Source organism: Arachis hypogaea, chromosome 19 (assembly GCF_003086295.3).
Source record: "Arachis hypogaea cultivar Tifrunner chromosome 19, arahy.Tifrunner.gnm2.J5K5, whole genome shotgun sequence".
Lineage (NCBI taxonomy): Eukaryota > Viridiplantae > Streptophyta > Magnoliopsida > Fabales > Fabaceae > Arachis > Arachis hypogaea.
In genome coordinates, this window is record NC_092054.1 from 66,689,773 (window position 1) to 66,715,490 (window position 25,718).

General features: G+C 39.6%; 2 non-coding genes across 2 annotated transcripts; both read right to left on the reverse strand.

Annotated features, from left to right (window-relative positions):
* Positions 1 to 1,709: 1,709 nt before the first annotated feature.
* Positions 1,710 to 1,817, reverse strand: LOC112782092 (small nucleolar RNA R71). Its single transcript, XR_003192832.1, has one exon. It is a non-coding gene; the product is annotated as a small nucleolar RNA R71 (small nucleolar RNA).
* A 23,575-nt stretch (positions 1,818 to 25,392) lies between these two features.
* LOC112780545 (small nucleolar RNA R71) lies at positions 25,393 to 25,496 on the reverse strand. The gene has a single exon (XR_003191374.1). It is a non-coding gene; the product is annotated as a small nucleolar RNA R71 (small nucleolar RNA).
* Positions 25,497 to 25,718: the final 222 nt, after the last annotated feature.

Genomic DNA, 25,718 nt, shown 5'->3' on the forward strand with positions numbered 1-25,718 from the left:
GAATTTATACATATTGTTCTTCATTGATCTTTAAGTTGTTCTTGATGATTTCATTGCTCTAATCTTTAAATTCTCTTGTTTTGTGTGTTTTGTTGTTTCTCATATGCATTCTCAATTTGTTAGTGTCTCCTATATGAAAATTTTTAAGTTTGGTGTCCTGCATGCATTGTTTATTTGATCTTAGTTGCATTTTTATTGTTTCTCATCATCAAAAATTCAAAAATATTTTCAAAACTATGTCTTTCCAAGCTAATAACACAGAGAATTGAAGATTCAGAACATTCAGCAGAGGAATCAAACAGAAAAAGCTGGGCGTTCAAAACGCCCAGTGAAGAAGGAAAACTGGCGTTTAAACGCCAGCCAGGGTACCTGGCTGGGCGTTTAACGCCCAAAAAGGTAGGATTTGGGGCGTTAAACGCCAGAATGGATGCCATTCTGGGCGTTTAACGCCAGGATGACACTAGAGGGAAGATTTTGTTTTTAATTCAAATTTTTTTTTCAAATCTTCATAATTTTTCAAAATCAAATCTTTTTCAAATCATATCTTTTCAATCATATCTCTTCAAAATCAATTTCTTTCCATTTTTTATTTATTATTATTTTTGAAAATCTTTGCTAAAATTAATGATTTACTTCAAAATTTTCAAGTTGTTACTTGCTTATTAAGAAAGGATCAAATTTTAAATTTTAAGAATCATATCTTTTAATTTCTTGTTAGTCAAGTAATCAACTTTAATTTTAAAACTTTCTCTTTTTAGTCTGATTTTCAATCATATCTTCTCAATCATATCTTTTCAATCACATCTTTTTCAAAATTAATTTTCAATCATATCTTTTTAATTTCTAATTTCAAAATCTTTTCAAAAAAATCACTTAATTTCTTTCCCAATCTTAATTTTCGAAAATCTCAATCAAATTTTTAAATTTCTTTTTATTATTTCAAAATCTGTTTAATTTATTTTCGAAAATTCTTCCCCTCTTCGCACATCCTTCTATTTAAAGGACTAACACTCCTCCTCAAGGTATAATTCGAACTCCCTCTTTCTTTATATGTTCGAATTCTCTTCCATCTACCTCCTCCTTCTATTCTTCTTTTCCTCTGATACCTCAAGGAATCTCTATACTATGACATAGAGGATTCCCTACTTTCTTGTTCTCTTCTCTTTCATATGAGTAGGAACAAAGATAAAGGCATACTTGTTCAAGCTGATCCTGAACCTGAAAGAACCTTGAAGAGAAAGCTAAGAGAAGCTAAAGCACAATTCTCTTTAGAGGGCCTAACAGAGCTCTTCAAGGAAGAAGAAACCATGGCAACCGAAAACAACAATGCCAACAGTGCAACGAAGGTGCTTGGTGACTTTACTGCACCTACTTCCGACTTCTATGGGAGAAGCATCTCAATCCCTGCCATTGGAGCAAACAACTTTGAGCTTAAGCCTCAATTAGTTTCTCTAATGCAACAGAATTGCAAGTTTCATAGACTTCCATTAGAAGATCCTCATCAGTTCTTAGTTGAATTCTTGCAAATCTGTGACACTGTCAAGACCAATGGGGTTGACCCTGAAGTCTACAGACTTATGCTTTTTCCTTTTGCTGTAAGAGACAGAGCTAGGACATGGTTGGATTCACAACCTAAAGAAAGCCTGAACTCTTAGGAAAAGCTAGTCAATGCCTTCTTGGCAAAGTTCTGTCCACCTCAAAAATTGAGCAAGCTTAGAGTGGAAATCCAAACCTTCAGACAGAAGGAAGGAGAATCCCTCTATGAAGCATGGGAAAGATACAAGCAATTGATCAGAAGGTGCCCTTCTGACATGCTTTCTGAATGGAGCATCATAGGAATTTTCTATGATGGTATGTCTGAACTATCCAAGATGTCATTGGATAGCTCTGCTGGAAGATCTCTTCATCTAAAGAAGACGCCTGCAGAAGCTCAAGAACTCATTGAAATGGTTGCAAATAACCAATTCATGTACACTTCTGAAAGGAATCTTGTGAATAATGGGATAGCTCAGAAGAAAGGAGTTCTTGAGATTGATACTCTGAATGCCATATTGGCTCAGAATAAAATATTGAGCCAACAAGTCAATATGATTTCTCAGAGTCTGTCTGAAATGCAAGCAGCAACAGACAGTACTAAGGAAGCTTCCTTTGAAAAAGAAGCTTATGATCTTGAGAACCCAGCAATGGAAGAGGTGAATTACATGGGAGAACCCTATGGAAACACCTATAATCCTTCATGGAAAAATTATCCAAATCTCTCATGGAAGGATCAACAGAGACCTCAACAAGGTTTCAATAACAATAATGGTGGAAGAAATAGGTTTAGCAATAGCAAGCCTTTTCCATCATCTTCTCAGCAACAAACAGAGAATTCTAAACAGAGCCACTCTGATTTAGCAACCATTGTCTCTGATCTAATCAAAATCACTCAAAGTTTCATGACTGAAACAAGATCTTCCATTAGAAATTTGGAGGCACAAGTGGGTCAACTGAGTGAGAAAATCACTGAACTCCCTCCTAGTACTCTCCCAAGCAATACAGAAGAGAATCCAAAGAGAGAGTGCAAGGCCATAAACACGTCTCACATGGCCGAACCTGGAGAGGAGGAAGAGGCAGTAATCTCCACTGAGGAAGACCTCAATGGACGTCCACTGACCTCCAAGGAGTTCCCTAATGAGAAACCATGGGAATCTGAGGCTCAAACTGAGACCATAGAGATTCCATTGAATTTACTTCTGCCATTCATGAGCTCTGATGAGTATTCTTCCTCTGAAGAGGATGAAGATGTTACTGAAGAGCAAGTTGCTAAGTACCTTGGAGCAATCATGAAGCTAAATGCCAGGTTGTTTGGTAATAAGACTTGGGAGGATGAACCCCCCTTGCTCACCAAAGAACTGGATGACTTGATTAGGCAGAGATTACCTCAAAAGAGACAAGACCCTGGAAAATTCTCAATCCCTTGTACCATAGGCACCACAACCTTTGAGAAGGCTCTGTGTGACCTGGGATCAAGTATAAACCTTATGCCTCTCTTTGTAATGGAGAAGCTAGGGATCACTGAGGTACAAGCAGCAAGAATCTCACTGGAGATGGCAGACAATTCAAAGAAACAGGATTATGGACTTGTAGAGGATGTCTTGGTAAAGGTTGAAGACCATTACATCCCTACTGATTTCATAATTCTAGAGACTGGAAAGTGTTGGGATGAATCCATCATCCTTGGTAGACCCTTCCTAGCCACAGCAAAAGCTGTGATTGATGTTGACAGAGGAGAACTGATCATTCAAGTGAATGAAGACTCCCTTGTGTTTAAAGCTCAAGGATATCCCTCTGTCACCATGGAGAGGAAGCATGAAGAGCTTCTCTTAATACAGAGTCAAACAGAGCCCCCACAGTCAAACTCTAAGTTTGGTGTTGGGAGGCCACAACCAAACTTTAAAGTTTGGTGTTGAACCCCCACATTCAAACTCTAAGTTTGGTGTTGGGAGGTTCCAACATTACTCTGAACATCTGTGAGGCTCCATGAGAGCCACTGTCAAGCTATTGACATTAAAGAAGTGCTTGTTGGGAGGCAACCCAATTTTTACTTATCTATGTTAAATTTCTATTTTCTTTTGTTATTTTATATTTTCTGTAGGTTGATGATCATGTGAAGTCACAAAAATAATTGAAAAAGCAAAATCAGAAGGAAAAACAGAATGAAAAAAGAACACCCTGGAGGAAAAAGTTACTGGCGTTTAAACGCCAGTAAGGGTAGCAGAATGGGCGTTAAACGCCCAGTCTGGTACCATTCTGGGCGTTTAACGCTAGAAATGGGCACCAGACTGGCATTTAACGCCAGGAATGGGAAAGAAGCTGGCGTTAAACGCCAGAAATGGGCAGTAGCCTGGCGTTTAACGCCAGGATTGGCAGCAAGGGGCGTTTTGCACGCTACATGGTGCAGGGATGAGAAATCCTTGACACCTCAGGATCTGTGGACCCCACAGGATCCCCACCTACCCCACCTCTCTCTCGCTTCTTCACTCACTCACCAATCACCTCAATACCTCTTCCCCAAAAATCCCTCACCTATCAAATCCCACCATTCTCTTCACCACTCACATCCATCCTTCATAAAACCCCACCTACCTCACCATTCAAATTCAAACCACTTTCCCACCCAAACCCACCCATAATGGCCGAACCATACCCCCCCACTCCTATATAAACCCATCTTCACTCCTTCATTTTCACACAACCTAAACACTACTTATCCCCCTTGGCCGAAACAAAGCCCCCTCCATCTCCTCTATTTCTTCTTCTTCTACTCTCTTCTTTCTTCTTTTGCTCGAGGACGACCAACCTTCTAAGTTTGGTGTGGTAAAAGCTAAAGCTTTTTTTGTTTTTCCATAACCATTAATGGCACCAAAGGCCGGAGAAACCTCTAGAAAGAGGAAAGGGAAGGCAAAAGCTTCCACCTCCGAGTCATGGGAGATGGAGAGATTCCTCTCAAGGGTACATCAAGACCACTTCTATGAAGTTGTGGCCAAGAAGAAGGTGATCCCCGAGGTCCCTTTTAAGCTCAAAAAGGGCGAATATCCGGAGATCCGACATGAGATCCAAAGAAGAGGTTGGGATGTTCTCACCAACCCCATTCAACAAGTCAGAATCTTAATGGTTCAAGAGTTCTATGCCAATGCATGGATCACCAAGAACCATGATCAAAGTGTGAACCCAGATCCTAAGAATTGGCTTACAATAGTCCGAGGGAAATACTTAGACTTTAGTCCGGAAAATGTAAGTTTGGCATTCAATTTGCCTATGATGCAAGGAGATGCACACCCATACACTAGAAGGGTCAACTTTGATCAAAGGTTCGACCAAGTCCTCATGGACATCTGTGAAGAGGGTGCTCAATGGAAGAGAGATTCAAGAGGGAATCCAGTTCAACTAAGAAGGCATGACCTCAAGCCTGTGGCTAGGGGATAGTTGGAGTTCATCCAACGCTCAGTCATTCCTACTAGCAACCGGTCTGAAGTTACTATAGACCGGGCTATCATGATTCATAGCATCATGATTAGAGAGGAAGTAGAAATTCATGAAGTTATATCCCAAGAACTCTACAAGGTGGCAGACAAGTCCTCTACTATGGCAAGGTTAGCATTCCCTCATCTCATCTGTCACCTCTGCAATTCAGCTGGAATTGAAATAGAGGAAGACATCCTCATTGACGAGGACAAGCCCATCACTAAGAAAAAGATGGAGCAAGTGAGAGAACCTCACCAAGAGCATGAGGAAACTCCTCATGAAATCCCTGAGATGCCTCAAGGGATGTATTTTCCTCCACAAAACTATTGGGAGCAAATCAACACCTCCCTAGGAGAATTGAGTTCCAACATGGGACAACTAAGGGTGGAGCACCAAGAGCATTCCACCCTCCTTCATGAAATTAGAGAAGACCAAAGAACCATGAGAGATGAGCAACAAAGGCAAGGAAGAGACATTGAGGAGCTCAAGCACTCCATAAGATCTTCAAGAAGAAGAACAAGCCGCCATCACTAAGGTGGACTGACGAATTGATTTTTGACGGTTTAGAATTTCACAAATGAAATCTCGTTGAAGTATAGTCTCTAAACCAACAATAATCCTTTCGTACAAAAAGTTGTTTGTCACAAGTACAAACCCCTAAAATCTATAAACCGAAGTATTTAAACCTCGGGTCGTCTCTCAAAGGACTTGCAATAAAGTGTCTTGTTATTGGTTATGAGTTATTTTGGGGTTTTGGATGAGAGGCATGAAAAGTAAATGGCAATGGAAATAAACTAACTACTATAAAAGCTCTTGGCAAGATATGAGAACTAGAAATCCTATCCTAGTTATCCTTCTCGATTGTGATGAGAATTGTTCATTGCTACCACTTAGTTAACCCTTACTAAAGAAAGGAAAGTCAAGTGGATGAATTGACTTGAGCCACAAGTCCTAGCCAACTCCCAAGGAAAGACTAGCCTTAGTGTACTCCAAACCAATTAGCAATCTTTCCAATTATCAATCAACAAAGGAATTAGATAACTCAAGTGTCACTAATTACTCTACCTAGGCCAAGAGGAACAAAATCTACACTAAAATCCAACCAAGCATTTCATCAAACACTTGGAAGGCACAAAAGAAAAGTATAGTCAATCACAACAAGAATGAATTCTAACTACAATTGAATGTAAAGAATTAACAACAACAATCAAGGAAATCACAATTATCATGAATTACCTCAAATTGCATTATTGAAAGAAAACCAAGGAACAACAATATATCCAAAACAAAATGAAGAATTACAATTATTAAAGCACACAACTAGAAAGAGGAAGAGGAGAAGATTAAGAATTGGTAAATGAAAAGTGAATCAAAGCATGAGTTAAACCTAGATCTAAGAAGAGAGATTAATCTAAACCTAATCCTAATCCTAGAGAGAAGAGAGAGCTTCTCTCTCTAGAAACTAACTACAAAGCTAAACTAAACTAATTGGTAACTAACATCTAAAGTATGAAAAGTATCAAAAGTCCTAAGTGATAATGATGCCTTCCCCTTAATCCTTCATCCTTTTATTCCTTTCCTTTAGCAATTTGGCGCCAAAAATGGGTTCAGAAACCCTCTCAAATCGCCAGGCACGTGTTGCATTAATGAGGTCATGTGCCAGCATCGGCGCGTGTGCGCATGGTACGCGTGCGCGTCCCTGGTCGATTCTGTAATGTGCGCGCGAGCGCCTTGTGCGCGTGCGCGTGCATGGCTGGCTTTGCTTCTTTGACTTTTTATGCTTCTCTCCACTTGTATGCTTCCTTCCTTGCTTCCTTTGATTCATGCCTAGCCTATTTCAACCTGAGGTTACTAGCAAACACATCAAGGCATCTTATGGAATCAAACAGAAACTAGAATTCACCAAAATAAGGCTTAAAAAGCATGTTTTTACACTTAAACACAATTATGGAAGAGATAACAAAACCATGCTAATTCTTAGGCTAAATGTGACAAAAGGTTATCAAAATGTTCTAAATTCAATGCAAAACAAACCGTCAAATTGGAGTTTGTCAACCTCCCCACACTTAAGCCTTAGCATGTCCTCATGCTAAAATAAGAAGGAACTAAGGGGTATGGCATTTATTGAATGCAACTAAACTATATGAGTCCTATCTAAATGCAACTATCTAAAGCAATTGGAGATGCTTAGTTCAAACAAATCAATTCCCAAGAGAGCATGTGTAAGTACAAGAGCTAGGTAATAAGGACCAAGTCCAAACCACAATTGTATTGAATTGTTAAAAGGAGTTCAAACTTGCAAGAATATAGACAATGTGGGTGAACACATGTGATTGAACTTTTGAACCCTCACCGGATGTGTATCCGCTCTATTCACTCAAGTGTTTAAGGGTTAATTCACTCAATTCTCTTCTAATCATGTTTTCCAAAATTTGATTTTCTTCTAACAATCAACATTTATTCAATGCATGCATATATTCATCATGAGGTCTTTCATTTAGGTTGTAATGGGGTTAGGGTCAAGGTAGGATCATTTATGGTCAAGTGGGCTAGGATTTGAATCTTTGATTAGCATAGACTTTCCCACCTAACTACCCATTCTTCACTTTTTCTTACATACTCATGCATTTTTTTTTCTTTTGTTATTTATTTGATTCACAACACCTATGCATTGATTCCTTTTTATTGACTTCACTTTGGGGCATTTTGTCCCCTTTTATTTTTTTCTCTTTTTTTTTTTCATTTTATTGTATTTTTTTTTCTTTTTCTTCTTTCAAACTAAATACAAGAACATCAATGCATAAGGTCTCTACATTTGATTAATACATGAATATGTGCCCAATTCCTAAACATAAAAGTGTATTGCCCCTTTTTATCCCATCCAATGTTCCCAAGCCTTACCAACTTGAATAATACACACTCTCACTAGCCTAGGCTAATCAAAGATCCAAACAAGGAGTTTTCATTGGTTTTCCGCCTTGGGCTTGTAATAGAGCTAAAATAAGAATGAGTTGGTTAAGCATAGGCTCAAAATTGGCTAACAATGGAGAGTAAAAGGTTGGCTATTTGGGTAAGTGGCAAATAAAATAATGGCCTCAATCATATAAATGCACAAACACAAGAAATAAACGGATATATAGAATCAAGCAAATTAAGGATCACAATCATGGAAAGAGAACAATTTCACACAAGAATGGAAAATAAGTGGTGATAGAAATGTAACCACATCAATAGGCTCAAGTCTCACAAGCTTGTGTTCTCAATTCAATACATGCTTCACAAGGTATGAAATTCAAGCAAGTTTCAAAAATTCTTTTTTTTTTTTCAATCAATTGGGTTAATGCCCTATATTTAACTCCTTGAAAAACCTCAATGTTTGACTAAGCATTGTTGTGATTGAAAAGTTCAAAAATTTTCTTAGTTCACCCTTTTCTTTTTTTTTTTCACTTAGAATCAATATAATATGCAAAAAGGGTGCCTAAGTTTTACTTAAAACATGATTTCTAATCACAACCGCAAACTAAAAACAAAGATAAACAAAATGTATAAAGAAGAATCCACTAAAAGTACGGAATCTATCATCCAAAAGATCTAAAAATATCCAAAAGCATCCAACAATATCTAGAAGCATCAAAATGTCTAAAATCCAAAATAAGCAATAAAAGTATCCAAAGCAAACTAGAAATGCAAATGCATCAAAATATATACAAGAATGTGCAAAATGAGATAACTAGGCCGAAAAAAATTCACCGGTTCCCAAATAATGCTACCGGTGCCCTCCCCACACTTAAAATTAAGCATCGTCCACGATGCTAAACCGGAGGATCAGTGGGAGGTACAACGATAGGCTCTGGCTCTGACTGTGGCTGTGGGACCGGCTGAGTCTCCTGTGTCTGAGGTGGTGCCTCCATGTGTGCTGGCTCTGTAGTGTCAGGGGCATCCTGCTGAGCTGGTGCCTCCGCGTCCTCCTCCTGATGATCCTGCTCATCGGAGGCCGGAGAATCGGGAAGCGGAGGTAGCTCGGCGCCCAGAGAGATAAGGGCCTGGTCCATCCGATCCAAACGGCGTCTGACATGGTGTCGCTCTCGCTCTAAGAACCGGAAGAGACGCTGGACCAGGAGATAGGTAGGCTCAGGTGCTGCTGGAGGGTCTGTAGAAGGTGGAGGAGCTGCGGCTGTAGAAGATGATGGGCCAGCTGCAGGGGCTGGTAGTGAAGGTGTCCCTATGACAGCCCTAGCCCGAGAGCGGCGGCTAGCAGGTGGCTTTTCGTGCACCCAAACACCCCAGGGGATAGTAATCTCCCTGTCATCTGCATCAGCTGGTGGGGGTCGCACATCATCATCGGACCACGGGACATCAGCCAGGGCTGCCATACTCGTGACCAATGTAGGAAACGGAAGTAGGCCACGAATATGTGCCCGCCACATGCACTGTCTGATAAGTCTAGGGAAGGAGACATCCTTCCCTTCTATAACACACCCGATCAGCAGAAGCATCTCCATGGGGACCTCAGAAAAGTGGGTGGTAGGCAGGACGTAGTGGGCGAAGATCATCTGCCAAGTCCTGGCCTCCCGAGTCAAATGAGTGAATAACATCCCCTTTGGCTTGGTGTTGCCCGCATCCATAACCCATGAAGCCTCCGGTATCCCAATCACGCGCCGAAGCGCCTCATAATCAAAAGTCATGGTATGGATGGCTATCTCAGCCTGATGATGGGCACACTGGTCATGCGGAATGTATCGGCAATGTAATGCCTCCCCAATGGCGGCCTCGGTGAGCATAATCTCTCTACCCCTCAGCTGAACTGAATCCAAGGTCGGGCGGAAGAAGTTGCAGTAGAATTCCTTCACCCAAGAGATATTAATGTCACCCAAATCCCGGTCAACAAAGTCAATACCCAACTCAAGGATCCGACCATTAATGCGCCGTCTCACATCATTAGGTAGGAGCAACTTCCTCTCAATATTTAGCTTCGTGGTTCGATACCTAGAGAACCGAAGCTCACAGTAGAGATTGGGGAATTTGCCAGGATTGGTAGAAGGCAACTGCTGATTCTCTTTATCCTCGTCCTGCAATGGAGTCCTAGCATAGTTCTTGTAGATGGAAGGAATGGAGGGGGTAGAGTGTTTTCTCTTTTTAGAGGCAGTGGCTATGGCTTTGCCTTTATCCGACATCCTGAAAAAATGTGATAGAATATATAGAACATTTAGCATGTAACAAAGAAGACATGTTCAGGATACCATTATCAAAGAGCAATCATGACGTTGCACTGAATATGTAAAAGTGAACAAGTAAGCATAAGTGAATGAACCAAAACCGTAATCCTCATTAAAGATAACATCGCATATGCAAAAGGCACTAAGATCATCATATTCATGAAAGAATTGTTAAAGAGGGTTAAAAGTGAGTGTAAGTAAAATGGTGAAAGAAATTAGTGGGGTAGAAAAGTGGATTAGTGATATGATGATATATAGGCTCAATTGAACGAGAAATTGCGGTTCATGTTCACGATAATTGTGCAAATCCGGGAAGTCAAAAGGGAACGAAAATTTGCCCACAACTGAAATAAAAATCAAAATGAAACTAATTTCCTTGAAAATCGGGCAGCATTCCGGCTTAAAATTGGACGTTCCCGGATAGCAGAATAGCACAAACAGTAAGAAAGCAGCATCAATTAAGCACAGCAGCAGTGGTATAGCATTCAAGCAACAAGAAGTGCATAAAAAGCAGTCCAAAACCAGCATACAACATACAAACAGACAAACAGCAAGTAAGCACATACAGAGCACTTATCAGGCCTAGAATCCTCTATCCAGTCCTAGCTACCTAACCGCAAGTATTTCTAACTAATCCTAACATACAACATTCCAATTCTACTAACTAACATGCAATTCTAGGAACGAACATGAATGAACAAATAAAAAGGAAAAAAATAGAAAAGAATAAACAGAAATGGAGCAGGAACCTGGGAGCCGGGAAAAACTGAAAACGGAAAAGGGGGGAAACGACGATAGGGCAGCAGAGACAGATTGGCACCGCCGTGAGCGGTGGCGCGGTGGTTCGAGAGGCGGAAGGGCGGAGGGACGGCGATGGTGAGAGGGTGAGTCGGTCAGAGGAGTAAGAGGGAAGGGAAGAGAGAGAGAGGAAGGCGGTGATGGTGGCGCGGAGGCCGAGGCGCGGTGGAATTTCGGCCGGGAGGAGGAAGAGAGGGGTGAGAGAGAGAGAGAATGGGTGGCGGTGAGAGGGGGAAGAGAAGGTGATGATGAGGGAGGGCGAGTCGCCGGCGGTGAAGATGGCGCGGCGGCGGAGGCGGTGCTGCTGCTGCAATCACAGATGGGGCGAGGAGAAGAAGATGGAGGTTGGGGGGATGGGCTGCGCGACTGCGCAGTGTGCTTCGCGAGCTAGGGTTATCCCGATTTTTGAATTGGCGCGCGCGCGCACCTTGCGCGTCCGCGCCCATTGAGAGAATGTGGACCCTACGCGTGCGCGTACAACGCGCTTAAGTGGGGATGAGCAGAAAGAGGAAAGGACGTGTGCGCGGACCGTGCGCGCACGCGTGCATGGAGTTGGGCCAGGGGCTTAGAGTTGGCCCAACTCAGGCCTAACTCTCTGGAGAATGGCCTGGGAGTCGCGGCACTGGATTTGCGCGCACGCGGCATATACGCGTCCGCGTGAATTGAGGGGAATGGAGATCTACGCGTGAGCGTACAGTGCGCGTAAACGTGGGGTGGCATATGAGGCAGGGGCGCGTGCGCGTACCATGCGCGCACGCGTACAAGAGATTGGGCCTTAGGCTTAGAATGGGTTTGAGGCACGCCCAACTCTCTGGTCCATGGCCTAGTTTGGTGGCATCGCGCAAGGACGCGCACGCGGCAAGTGCGCGTCCGCGTATATTGACGAATTTGTGAAATGGCGCGCTGGCGCGATGCGTGCGCTCGCGCAGATGGAGTTGGGCCTGGGGCCTAGAGCTAGCCCAGAAATGGCTTAACTCTCTGGGGTTTGGCCCAATCATCTGCAGCAGCAAATCGGCGCGGACGCGGCAGGTGCGCGTCCGCGCGAACTTCCAGGATCTAACAGTCGCCGCGCCCGCACGTAGTGCGCGTCTGCGCTCCCCCTCTTCTTTTTTTTTTTTTTTTTTTTTTTTTTTTGCTAGGTGCTCCCCTTAGTGTTCACAACTCTTATTCACTCAACCCTCATAGAATTCACAAAAAATGCAATTTTTGATATTATTCATCTACTACTAAACACAACATGCATGTGACTAAGCTAACAATTAAATTATACAAACAAATTTGTATGAAACATCTACCTACAATGGTAACTCAAATCACTTATTAGGCAAATTTAAAAGGGAATGGAAAGAGTTTACCATGGTGGGGTGTCTCCCACCTAGCACTTTTAGTTTAAGTCCTTAAGTTGGACATTTTGAGATGCTTATTGTCATGGTGGCTTATGTTTGTACTCATCCTTGAATTTCCAAGGATCTTTGCTCCTCAATTGGTTGACAGAATTTCCAACCATATTCATCAAACTTGGGCAAAGTTCTACCCAAGATATGAGTCCCCATAGTTGGACTTTATATAGCGAACCGGGATCCCATATCTTATCTTCACACCCATCCGTTAGTTGAGTTTCATGGTTTTGTCGGATGAGCGGTTGACATAAAGGTGATTGACACAGAGAATTCTCTTTACTCCACCAATGCTTCCTCCTAGATCCATATAAAGCAATCCTTGTCCCAACATCATCCCTATACCTTGAGGCCGTGGCCTTGATAAGCTTAACACCTATTTTCCAACCACTACACAACTCGTTTTTACATTGAATTCCACAAAGAGTTCTAAGTTGACCATCATTTTCAAGCAAACCATATTCAAGCGAGAAAGTAAAGCTTATGGATAAGAATTTTACCCACTTGAAAGTTGTGTTGGATGGTAATTTAGGGAGAGAGGCTTCCCCACACTTAGACCATGCAAGGTCTACTTCCTTGTGCTCTTCTTTGTGTATTTCCACCTTTTCACAATTCTCTTCACTTTCAACCTCATCCTCTTTGTTACGTGGCTTGGTGTTATCTTCAAGAACTTCATCTTGTTTAATGAGAGGCGATTCAATTTTGGATAGAAATTTATTGATGAACGAGGTCATCTCTTGATCAACCTCTTCATATTCTTCAATTTCAATATACACCATGCCCTTCTCATCTTCCTTGGGAGGTTGTGCACACTCTTCTATAATTTCAACTCCATGTCCAATGGGTGAAGATTCCATTGTAGAGAGCAATTCATCTATGATTGAATCCATTTCTCGATAAACCTCTTCCAAGTCTCCAACGATGATATGTCTTGGAGATTGCGCACCCTCCTCAACATCAATATCAAGCTTCTTGGAAGAGTTCTCCATGATGCTACATTCCCATGGACTTTCAACATCTCCGAGATCTTCAACCACTTCTTCCTTTTCTTCAATGATTATAGGTTCCTCTAGTTGCTCCAATACAAAATTTGACTCCTCCTTTTCCACCGAATTTTCCAATTTCACCTTCATACTGTGCTCTTCTTTTGACTTTTCACATGTGGTCACAGAAGTACCTTGAGTATTCAAGCATTGGTGGGCTAAAGTGTGCACCACCTTGGTCAAATTGGTTACAAACTCAAGTGTATCCCGCTTCATGGCTTCTTGTCCTTGGAGTAACAAAGTGAGAGGCTCGTCTATTGGGGCTTGGGGTGAATATGGAGGTTCATTATTTTGAAGAGAGGATTCATAGTAGGAAGGTGGTTCTTTTTGGTAAGGTTGTGGAGATTGTGTGTATTGAGGTGGTTCTTGGTAGTGATCTTGATAGGGTGGTGGTTCTAAGGGCTCTTGCTCATAATGGTCATAAAAATATGGTATGGATGATTGGTTATATGATGGATATGGATCATAGGGTGGTGTTTGGTGATGAAAGGCTTGTGAGAATGGTTGGGGTTCATGTTGCGGGTACGCGTCATAGGCATATGGTGGTGGTTGGTTGTCATAAAAGGAGCCACCATAGCCATTAGATTGGCATGCATTAGGATGGGAATTATACCTATAAGTGTCTGGAGGTTGACACCAATAGGAGTGATCAATTCCTTGAGGCTCCTCCCATCTTGGAGTGTTCCATCCTTGGTACATGTCAGCATTGAAGTTCACATTCCCTACAACACAATTAGAGCCAAACTCATAGCCAAAGTGAGAATTCATAATGGAAAAACAAAAATAAAGCTAACAAAATCTAGTAAACAAGCAAAAGACAAGCTATTTACACTATTCACATATGTACAATAACCAATAACATAACACCATTGCTCATCCCCGGCAACGGCGCCATTTTGACGAATTGATTTTTGACGGTTTAGAATTTCACAAATGAAATCTCGTTGAAGTATAGTCTCTAAACCAACAATAATCCTTTCGTACAAAAAGTTGTTTGTCACAAGTACAAACCCCTAAAATCTATAAACCGAAGTATTTAAACCTCGGGTCGTCTCTCAAAGGACTTGCAATAAAGTGTCTTGTTATTGGTTATGAGTTATTTTGGGGTTTTGGATGAGAGGCATGAAAAGTAAATGGCAATGGAAATAAACTAACTACTATAAAAGCTCTTGGCAAGATATGAGAACTAGAAATCCTATCCTAGTTATCCTTCTCGATTGTGATGAGAATTGTTCATTGCTACCACTTAGTTAACCCTTACTAAAGAAAGGAAAGTCAAGTGGATGAATTGACTTGAGCCACAAGTCCTAGCCAACTCCCAAGAAAAGATTAGCCTTAGTGTACTCCAAACAATTAGCAATCTCTCCAATTATCAATCAACAAAGGAATTAGATAACTCAAGTGTCACTAATTACTCTACCTAGGCCAAGAGGAACAAAATCTACACTAAAATCCAACCAAGCATTTCATCAAACACTTGGAAGGCACAAAAGAAAAGTATAGTCAATCACAACAAGAATGAATTCTAACTACAATTGAATGTAAAGAATTAACAACAACAATCAAGGAAATCACAATTATCATGAATTACCTCAAATTGCATTATTGAAAGAAAACCAAGGAACAACAATATATCCAAAACAAAATGAAGAATTACAATTATTAAAGCACACAACTAGAAAGAGGAAGAGGAGAAGATTAAGAATTGGTAAATGAAAAGTGAATCAAAGCATGAGTTAAACCTAGATCTAAGAAGAGAGATTAATCTAAACCTAATCCTAATCCTAGAGAGAAGAGAGAGCTTCTCTCTCTAGAAACTAACTACAAAGCTAAACTAAACTAATTGGTAACTAACATCTAAAGTATGAAAAGTATCAAAAGTCCTAAGTGATAATGATGCCTTCCCCTTAATCCTTCATCCTTTTATTCCTTTCCTTTAGCAATTTGGCGCCAAAAATGGGTTCAGAAACCCTCTCAAATCGCCAGGCACGTGTTGCATTAATGAGGTCATGTGCCAGCATCGGCGCGTGCGCGCATGGTACGCGTGCGCGTCCCTGGTCGATTCTGTAATGTGCGCGCGAGCGCCTTGTGCGCGTGCGCGTGCATGGCTGGCTTTGCTTCTTTGACTTTTTATGCTTCTCTCCACTTGTATGCTTCCTTCCTTGCTTCCTTTGATCCATGCCTAGCCTATTTCAACCTGAGGTTACTAGCAAACACATCAAGGCATCTTATGGAATCAAACAGAAACTAAAATTCACCAAAATAAGGCTTAAAAAGCATGTTTTTACACTTAAACACAATTATGGAAGAGATAACAAAACCATGCTAATTCTTAGGCTAAATGTGACAAAAGGTTATCAAAATGTTCTAAATTCAATGCAAAACAAACCGTCAAATTGGAGTTTGTTATGGACCCGTTCTTTAATTTCCTTGTTCTTTATTTTCTGTTTTTCGAATTATTATGCTTTATGTTTATTTATGTTTGTGTCTTTATTACATGATCACTAGTGTCTTAGTGTCTATGCCTTAAAGCTATGAAAATGAATCCATCACCTTTCTTAAATAAAAAAATGTTTTGAATTGAAAAAGAAAAGAAGTGCATGAATTTCAAATTTTAAAACAGTTTAATTATTTTGATGTGGTGGCAATACTATTGTTTTTCTGAATGAATGCTTGAACAGTGCATATTTTTAAATTTGTTGTTTAAAGAATGTTAAAATTGTTGGCTCTTGAAAGAATGATGGGAAAAGGAAAAATGTTGTTGATAATCTGAAAAATCATAAAAATGATTCTTGAAGCAAGAAAAAGCAGTGAATAGCAAAGCTTGCAGAAAAAAAAAGAGAGAGAAAAGAAAAAGAAAGAAAAAGAAAAGCAAGCAGAAAAAGCCAATACCCCTTTAAACCAAAAGGCAAGGGTGATAAGAAGGATCCAAGGCTTTGAGCATCAGTGGATAGGAGGGCCCACAGGAATAAAATCCTGGCCTAAGCGGCTAAACCAAGCTGTCCCTAACCATGTGCTTGTGGCGTGAAGTTGTCAAGTGAAAACTTGAGACTAAGCAGTTAAAATCGAGGTCCAAAGCAAAAAGAAGAGTGTGCTTAAGAACCCTGGACACCTCTAATTGGGGACTCTAGCAAAGCTGAGTCACAATCTGAAAAGGTTCACCCAGTTATGTGTCTGTGGCACTTATGTATCCGGTGGTAATACTGGAAAACAAAGTGCTTAGGGCCACAGCCAAGACTCATAAAGTAGCTGTGTTCAAGAATCAACATACTTAACTAGGAGAATCAATAACACTATCTGGATTCTGAGTTCCTATAGATACCAATCATTCTGAACTTCAAGGAATAAAGTGAGATGCCAAAACTGTTCAGAAGCAAAAAGCTAAAAGCCCCGCTCATCTAATTAATACTGATCTTTATAGATGTTTTTGGAATTCATTGTATATTTTATTCTTTTTATCCTATTTGATTTTCAGTTGCTTGGGGACAAGCAACAATTTAAGTTTGGTGTTGTGATGAGCGGATAATTTATACGCTTTTTTGCATTGTTTTTAGTATGTTTTTAGTATATTTTAATTAGTTTTTATTATATTTTTATTAGTTTTTATTTAAAAATCACTTTTTTGGACTTTACTATGAGTTTGTGTATTTTTCTGTGATTTCAGGTATTTTCTGGCTGAAATTGAGGGACCTGAGCAAAAATCTGATTCAGAGGCTGAAAAAGGATTGCAGATGCTGTTGGATTCTGACCTCCCTGAACTCAAAGTAGATTTTCTAGAGCTAAAGAGGCCCAATTGACGCGCTTTCAATTGCGTTGGAAAGTAGATATCTTGGGCTTTCCGGAAATATATAATAGTCTATACTTTGCCTAAGATTTGATGGCCCAAACAGGCGTTCCAAGTCAGCTCAAGAATTCTGGCGTTTAACTCCAAAACTGGCACAAAAGCTGGAGTTAAATGCCCAAACTGGCACAAAAGCTGGCGTTTAACTCCAAGAAAAGTCTCTACACATGGTAGCTTCAATGCTCAGCCCAAGCACACACCAAGTGGGCCCGGAAGAAGATTTCTGCATTAATTACTTATTTCTGTAAACCCTAGGCTACTAGTTCTCTATAAATAGGACCTTTTGCTTTTGTATTTTAATCTTTGGACGTTTAGTCCCTAGACCTTGGAGGCTGGCCATTCGGCCATGCTTACACCATTATCACTTTTGTATTTTCAACGGTGGAGTTTCTACACACCATAGATTAAGGTGTGGAGCTCTGCTGTTCTTCATGAATTAATACAAAGTACTATTATTTTTCTATTCAACTCAAGTCTATTTCTTCTCCAAGATATTCATTCGCACCCAAGAACATGATGAATGTGATGATTATGTGACACTCATCACCATTCTCACCTATGAACGCGTGATTGATAACCACTTCCGTTCTACTTGCAAACAAGCTTGAATATGTATCTCTTGGGTTTCTAATCTCAAGATTGGAACCTTCGTGGTATACGCTAGAATTATTGGCGGTCATTCCTGAGATCCAGAACATCTAAACCTTGTCTATGATATTCTGAGTAGGATCTGGGAAGGGATGACTGTGACGAGCTTCAAACTCACGATTATTGGGCGTGTGACAGACGCAAAAGGATCAATAGATCCTATTCTGGCATGATCGAGAACCGACAGATGATTAGCCGTGCGGTGACAGCGCATTTGGAACGTTTTCACTGAGAGGACGGGAAGTAGCCATTGACAACAGTGATGCCCAACATAAAGCTTGCCATGAAAAGGAGTATGAATGATTGGAAGAAGGCAATGGGAAAGCAGAGGTTCAGGAGGAACAAAGCATCTTCATACGCTTATCTGAAATTCCAACCGAAGAATTACATAAGTATCTCTATCTTTATTTTATGTTTTATTTATCTTTTAATTATCAATTCTCCATCACCATATGAATTCGCCTGACTGAGATTTACAAGGTGACCATAGCTTGCTTCAAGCCGACAGTCTCCGTGGGATCGACCCTTACTCATGTAAGGTTTATTACTTGGACGACCCAGTGCACTTGCTGGTTAGTTGTGCGAAATTGTGACAAAGTGTGATTCACGTTTAAGAGCTCCAAGTTCTTTGGCGCCATTGTTGATGATCACAATTTCGTGCAAAATGTGCGCGCGCACAGGTCCGTGCGCACGCACAGAAGCAAGAAGGGTTAGGGTGCAAGCACACAAGCTGTGCTAACACTCCCACCAGAGGGGCTACCAGCTTGCGTGCAGATGCACAATGCTGTGTGCTCACACAAATAGCACAAAAAGGGAAATGCATGCGTATGCACAGAGCAGTGCGCACGCACAGGTCATAGAAAATAGGGCAGCGCCCACGCACAGATTGTGCTGGCGCTGCGATCAGAGGGCACTGCAAGGGGTGTGCGGACGCACAAGCCCGTACGCACGCACAGATGGTGAAAAACGCAGTTGTGTGCGCGCACACAACAGGGTGTGTACGCCCAAATGCCCTATTTCACAAAATTTTTTCTTTTTAAAACTAAGGTACCAACCCTTAGTGCATCAACATATCAACCCAAAAATATTCAAAATATCACAAAATCATGATCCATATGCAAATAAACCTGCTAAACTCAAAACTAAACTAATCCTAATTAAGCTAGCTAAGACAAGCAAACATTCAATAGACTAGGACTATAAATAAAGAGAAACGGTAAGAAAGATGCCACCATGGTGGGGTGTCTTCCACCTAGCACTTTGGTTTATAGTCCTTAAGTTGGACTTGTTGTGGAGACTCTTGGTAGGGTGGCTTGTGTTTTCACTCCTCCTTGAACCTCCATCCAAGCTTGCACTTCATAGGTCCTTCGGGATCTCATGTTCTAGTTTCCCGTCCTTCTTCTTGTTGATCTTCATGCTTCAAGCCGGATGGATAAACTCTCAAATGACCCTTGTAGCCACCGAATACTCTCCGGAAATCACCCAATTGTGCTTCACACCATGCTTGAACAAGTCTTGAATGGATTTTCTTGACGAATCTTGGATTCACTTGGCAACCAACATTTCTTTCTCTACCATTCACCAACCCCAAGAAAGATCTTGAGTTGGTAGTCCGTTTCCAAGATAGCATATTAATGGGGCCAATGAAGCTCATAGGTAAAATTGCCACCCACTCAATGTGCTCTTGGTTGTCAACTCCTTCCTCACCAACCTCTTCTTCCTCTTCCCCATCACTCACATCATAACAAGGAGGTTTTGAGAAGTCTACCTCCATGTCTTTCTCAAACTCAATGGGAAAAGGCTCATTAGGATCATTAAGGGGATTCACCAAGGAGGACAAAAAATCATCAATGATGGAATCCTCATCTTGATTAATCTCCCCCGATTCTCCCTTTCTCTCCTCCGGTTCACATACTTCCTTTTCTCCCTCTTGTTTCACTTCATGCTCTAACGCTTTTTCTTTCCCTTGTGGCTCCATGCTCTCCTCTTCTCTACGCCCATCAATTGTTTCCTCACATCCTCTAAGAGGAGTGTCTTGATCGGATGTGAGTAGAAGAACCAAGTGGTTCACCGCTTCGGCTATGGTAGCCACGAATTGCCCTTGTGTCCTTCGAAATCCTTCTTGCTCTTGGAGAAAGGCTTGAAGGTCTTGGGCCAAGGGTGGGAAAGCTTCACATTGGGGTGAAAATTGAGGTTCATAATTTGGGAGAAAAGTTGTATAGGTAGGAGGTGATTCATGTTGGTAGGTGTTTTGAGGTGGTATGTAAGAATGTGGTTGTTGGTATTGGTGTGGTGTTTGAAAATGTGGTGATTGAGGGTTATGTTGGGGGTATGAGTTATAGGCATATGGCGGTGAAGGTATGTAATCATTGTGAAACCCACCATAACCATGATTTGGGTGTGCATATTGGGGAAGGTTTGGCTCATTGTAGTATAGAGGAGGTGGCTCCTTCCAAAATTGATGCTCCAATTCCATGATGCAATCCAAATTTTAAGTTATCAAGTCCTACAAAATGATCACAACCAAACTCCAAACCAAGAGGGTGATAACTCATAGAGAAAATAGAAAATAAAAACTAAAGACATCAAGTAACAAAAGAAACAAAATCCTAATTAATAGCAAAAACAAGCAAACCAAAAAGTATCTATTCACACTATGGACATATTTACAACAACTAAAATATAGCACTCATGACGCTAGCTCCCCGGCAAAGGCGCTAAAATTTGAAAAATACCAAGTTGTAGGTTAGGATTTTCTCCAAATAAATCTTCGTTGCAAGTATTGCTCCGAACCAACAATTGGCCAATAGTCAAATTATTATTTTAAAGATTGTCACAATGCAAAGCAAATATAAACTGAGTATTTAGACTCCCGGGTTGTTCTCCCTAGGAACTAGTGACAACAAGTGCATAAAATTGGTTGTGAAGATCAAAAGGGTTTTCAATGATAACGAAGCAATAAAGAAATAAAAGAACTAGACAAAATTGCAATTAATAAAATAATAAAGGAATAAAAGAACTATGTATGTAATATAAACAAGTAATTCTAAAAAGTAATGGAAAAGTGGTTCAAAACATAAATGAAACCTTGACTTGGGATGAGTTATGGAATCCCTTCCTTGTCATAACCACAAGTATGATAATTATGATGGATTAATCTCACTAAGTCAACCCTCACATGGGAGAGTAAGTTAAATGAGCATAAGTGTTCCTAACCCACAAATCCTAGCTTGCTTGCTAATTACCTTAGTAACAAATTAGCGTTAGTGGGAACAAGAACAATTAACAACCCAAGAATTATCACTAAATGTTAGACATTATGGCTCTAGTAATTCATACACTCATTTCACCCAAGCCAAGGGGTGGAAATTACTCCATAATCCAAATTGGCATTTGATGAGCGGATAATTTATACCCTTTTTGGCATTGTTTTTACATAGTTTTTAGTATGTTTTATTTACTTTTTATTATATTTTTATTATTTTTTATTCAAAAATCACATTTCTGGATTTTACTATGAGTTTGTGTATTTTTCTGTGATTTCAGGTATTTTCTGGCTAAAATTGAGGGACCTGAGCAAAAATTTGATTCAGAGGCTTAAAAAGGACTGCAAATGCTGTTGGATTCTGACCCTGCTGCATTCGAAAAGAATTTTCTTGAGCTACAGAAGCCCAATTGGCAGGCTCTCAATTGCGTTGGAAAGTAGACATCTTGGGCTTTCCAGCAATATTTAATAGTCCATACTTTGCCCGAGATTTGTTGGCCGAAACTGGCGTTCAAAGTCAGCCTAAAATATCTTGGCGTAAAACGCCCAAACTGACACCAAAATTGGAGTTAAACGCCCAAACTGGCACCAAAGCTGGCGTTTAACTCCAGGAAAATCCTAAGCACAAAAAAGCTTAAATGCTCAGCCCAAGCACACACCAAGTGGGCCCCGAAAGTGGATTTTTGCACTATCTGCACTTAGTTACTCATTTTCGGTAAACCTAGACTACTAGTTTAGTATAAAAACTACTTTTAGTGATTTATTTAGGAGTCTTTTGACCATCTTTTGGAACGGATGTAATCATAGACTATCATTTGGGAGGCTGGCCTCACAGCGATGCCTAAACCTTTTTCACTTATGTATTTTCTACGGTGGAGTTTCTACACCCCATAGATTAAGGTGTGGAGCTCTACCCTTCTTCATGAATTAATGTAATTACTACTGTTTTTCCTTCCATTCACGCCTACTTCTTCTCCAAGATATACACTTGTTCTTAATTCAGTTAAGTCAGAATGAAGGGGTGACCCGTGATAATCATCCAATCTTCGTTACTCGCTTAGCCAATATCGCGTGCCTGACAACCACAAAGCGATCTACATGATGTTCAACGTAGTCATTGGACGACAGCTGGAGTATACACTCTTGGATATCTAATACATGGACCAAGTCCGTGAGATTAGTATCTTCGTGGTATAGGCTAGAACCATTGGCAGCATTCCTGAGTCCGGAAAGTCTAAACCTTGTCTGTGGTATTCCGAGTAGGATTTGGGAAGGGATGACTGTGACGAGCTTCAAACTTGCGAATGTTGGGCACAGTGACAGTGTGCAAAAGGACAATGGTCCTATTCCGACGCCAGCGAGAACCGACAGATGATTAGCCGTGCGGTGACAGCGCATATGGGTTTGTTTTCATCCGAGAGGATCATACAACTTGCCATGGAAGGAGGTAATGCATGGTTGGAAGAAGGCAGTAGGAAAGCAGAAGTTCAGAAGCAACAAAGCATCTCCAGACGCTTATCTAAAATTCCCACCAATGAATTACATAAGTATCTCTATTTTATTTTCTGTTTTATTTATATTTTAATTATTAAAGCATTATAACCATTTGAATCCGCCTAACTGAGATTTACAAGGATGACCATAGCTTGCTTCAAGCCGACAATCTCCGTGGGATCGACCCTTACTCACGTAAGGTATTACTTGGATGACCCAGTGCACTTGCTGGTCAGTTACGCGGAGTTGTGAAGAAGTGTTGAGATCACGATTCCGTGTACCAAGTTTTTGGCGCCGTTGCCGGGGATTGTTCGAGTTTGGACAACTGACGGTTCATCTTGTTGCTCAGATTAGGTAATTTTATTTTATGTTTAAGCATTTTATTTTTAATTTTATTTTCAAAAAATAATTCAAAAAAAATACAAAAAAAAATTTATGGTTTTCGAAAAATTCAAAAAAAAAATATATTTGTTCTTCAGAATTTTTAAGAATGAATTCTAGAGTTTCAGATGATATGTGAAGCCTGGCTGGCTGTATAGCCATGTCTAATCTTTTGGACCGAAGTTTCCACTTATCTTTGCAAGAGCCTTTTGGTTCCCATCAATTTGGCTGTTGTATGTAATGCTCTGCTAAAGCTTAGCTGGCTGTTTAGCCATGTCTAAATTTCTGGACCGAAACTTTAGACTAACATTGCATGATTCCTGGAATTCCTATTAAAAATTTTGAATTTATTTATTTTCCTTTTCCAAATAATTTTTGAAAAATTACAAAAAAAAATTAATAAAATCATAAAAACAAAAAATTTTGTGTTCCTTGTTTGAGTCCAGTGCCAAATTTTAAGTTTGGTGTCAATTGCATGTTTTAATTTCCCTTTAATTTTCGAAAAATATATGCATGTGTTCTTCATGATCTTCAAGTTGTTCTTGATGATTTTCTTTGTTTGATCTTTAAATTTTTTTTGTTTTGTGTCTTTTCTTGTTTTTCATATGTATTTTTGAATTATTAGTGTCTAAAGTTTAAAAATTTTTAAGTTTGGTGTCTTGCATGTCTTTCTTTTCTTAAAAATGTTCAAAAACATGTTCTTGATGTTCATCTTGACATTCAAAGTGTTCTTGGTGTTCATCTTGACATTCAAAGTGTTCTTGCATGCATTATTAGTTTTGATCTCAAATTTTTATGTTTTATGTCATTTTTATGTTTTTCTCTCTCCTCATTAAAAATCAAAAATAAAAAAAAATATCTTTTCCTTATTTTGCTCATAATTTTCGAAATTTTAGATTGATTTAGTCAAAAAGTTTTAAAATTTAGTTGTTTCTTGTTAGTCAAGTCAAAATTTCAATTTAAAATTTTAATTTTTTTCAAATCTTTTTCATTTTTTCTTAATATTTTTGAAAATTTTAAAATTAATTTTCTAAATATTTTTCTTATTTTTATTTCATATTCTCGAAATTAATGCTAACATTTAATATTTTGATTCAAAAGTTTTCAAGTTGTTACTTGCCTATTAAGAAAGGATCAATCTTTAAATTCTAGTATCATATCGTTTAGTTTCTTGTTAGTCAAGTAATCAACTTTAATTTCAAAAATCAAATCTTTTTAATTTCCTTTTCAAATCTTTTTCAAAATAAATTTCAATCATATCTTTTTTAAAACTTAATTTCAAAATCCTTTTCTGATTTCTTATATTTTTCAAAACCACCTAACTACTTCTCTCTCTCATTGATTTCGAAAATCAAATAGTAAGAAAAGAAATATAAAATTAGAATTTGAAGCAACTAATTTAAAATTAAAATTTTCAAAAATCTTTTTAAGTAATCAATTTATTTAATTTTCAATTAATTTCATTTTATTTCTCTTTTTAAATTTCGAATACTAACCAATAATTAAAATAAAAACAAAAATATTTTCCTTTTATTTTAATTTAAAATTCGAATTCTTTCTCTCTCCCATCTCTTTCTATTTATTTATTTATTTACTAACACTTCTCTTCTTCTTATAATTCGAACCCTCTCTCCCTCTCTGTGTTCGAATTCTTCATCTTCTCTCTTCTTCATTCTACTCTTCTATTCTTCTAGTTACATAAAGGAATCTCTATACTGTGACATAGAGGATTCCTATTCTTTTCTGTTCTCTTCTTTTTCATATGAGCAGGAGCAAGGATAAGAACATTCTTGTTGAAGCTGATCCGGAACCTGAAAGGACTCTAAAGAGGAAGCTAAGAGAAGCTAAGGCACAACACTCTGGAGAGGACCTCACAGAATTTTTTGAAAAAGAAGAAGAGATGGCCGAGCCCAACAACAATGGTGGAGATGCAAGGAAGATGCTTGGTGACTTTATTGCATCCTCTTCTGACTTCTGTGGAAGGAGCATCTCAATTCATGCAATTAGAGCAAACAACTTTGAGCTTAAGCCTCAATTAGTTTCTCTAATGCAGCAGAATTGCAAGTTTTATGGACTTCCATTGGAAGATCCTCATCAGTTCTTAGCTAAATTCTTGCAAATCTGTGACACTGTTAAGACCAATGGGGTTAATCCTGAGGTCTACAGACTTATGCTTTTCCCCTTTACTGTAAGAGACAGAGCTAGGACATGGTTGGACTCACAACCTAAAAATAGCCTGAACTCTTGGAAAAAGTTGGTCAATGCTTTCTTGGCCACATTCTTTCCACCTCAAAAGTTGAGCAAGCTTAGAGTGGAAGTCCAAACCTTCAGACAGAAGGAAGATGAATCCCTCTATGAAGCATGGGAAAGATACAAGCATTTGATCAGAAGGTGTCCTTCTGACATGTTTTTAGAATGGAGCATCATATGTATATTCAATGATGGTTTGTCTGAATTGTCTAAGATGTCATTAGACCACTCTACTGGAGGATCTCTTCATCTGAAGAAGACGCCTGCAGAAGCCTAGGAACTCATTGAAATGGTTGCAAATAACCAGTTCATGTACACTTCTAAAAGGAATCCTGTGAATAATGGGACAACTCAGAAGAAAGGAGTTCTTGAGATTGA